At 42.2% G+C, this 1,340-nt stretch overlaps 1 pseudogene; it reads right to left on the minus strand.

The window, feature by feature from the left end:
* Positions 1-594: 594 nt before the first annotated feature.
* LOC102955479 lies at positions 595-1,043 on the minus strand (annotated as a pseudogene).
* Between the last annotated feature and the right edge of the window lie 297 nt (positions 1,044-1,340).

Here is a 1,340-nt window from a genome sequence, read left to right on the forward strand (position 1 = left end):
CCACTCAGAGGGCACTTGTGGGCCATCAGTGGTCTAGAAATCATACGATAGCCTCTCATCTAAAGGTATAATTAATTTCTTAGGAAAAAAATGACACAGCTTCTTGGTTCATAATAAAATTAAAATACTTCCAGGGCTTAATTTTCAAGAACCAGCAGTTTTACATGTCACCCTAATTTATGATTACATTTGAGCTTATGAGAGTAAAAATTTAGCAAGAAGTGTAAAAAGTAGAAGAAATAGAAAGTAGAACTTTTCTAATGTAAGCAGTTTAACAATTCAATTAAGTAACATTACTTGCAGCCTACAGTGTGCAAAGCATTGTGTGAGATACATAAATAAGACATTGTTGGTCTTCAAGAAAGTTTCCATATAGTCCATCATGTACACATTTTGGGGCACGGAGATAAACATTTTAATCTAATGCTAGCACAGAGTACTGTACGAGGAGCACTCCCAGCTCCAAGAGTTCCCCTCCAGATTATAAGGAAATTCTTAAAAATAACTGGATTTGCTAGTGCCTGGGCCCCCTGCCCATGCGAGGGAGAGGAAATGGAGTGAGCACAGCACGTGTGTTCTCACTCAGAAATCGATCTAATTCTGAGCACAGCTCTTGTAATCCACCAGCTCCTCAGGTTGAAACTACAAGCCAATCTCCTTCTCTTCACTCTCCACAGAATCACTGCCTTGGATAATGTTTCTGCCAACTTGGATGAAGATGCCCTCATGGATGGTCCCAGTCTTGGAGTCCTCAGGGGTGGTCTCCCTGAAGCTCGCTGGACCTGTCTTCACCACTCCCAGAGCATGGCAACCACAGGTCCTGATTGCACGTACTTCACCAGGCTGGCAAAGAGTGGATGGTCTTTCAGATCAATGTATTGTTCCTTGAGAAGGTCTTGAATTAATTTCAGAAGTCTGAATTAATTTCATAGCAATGAAGCAGGATCCCTTTTGCTCAAAACACTTGATGACCTCTCTCCCATGAGGCTGCGCTGGACCCCATCAGGCTTGATGGCAATGAAGTTGTGTTCACTGTTGGCCATGGTGCTGGGGATAGAAAGCCCTCCATCTGCTTGGGTTGCAACTCCATCTGGGGCCACCCCATCAGGTACATATTGAAGGATGATACAAGTTAGACTAGGATAAGACTTAGAACCAACACACATTCATTATGGAACATGAATAGTAGCAAAACGACAGCAAACATTTCTATAGAACTTGCTAGGTGCCATGAACTTTTCTAAACACTTCACATAAATTAACCCATTAGGCCTTGTAACAAGCCTGTGATGTAGGCACTATTGTTATCCCCAATTTAAATGTGAGGAAACTGAGCCACA

The sequence above is a fragment of the Panthera tigris genome, chromosome C1 (assembly GCF_018350195.1).
Source record: "Panthera tigris isolate Pti1 chromosome C1, P.tigris_Pti1_mat1.1, whole genome shotgun sequence".
Taxonomy (NCBI): domain Eukaryota; kingdom Metazoa; phylum Chordata; class Mammalia; order Carnivora; family Felidae; genus Panthera; species Panthera tigris.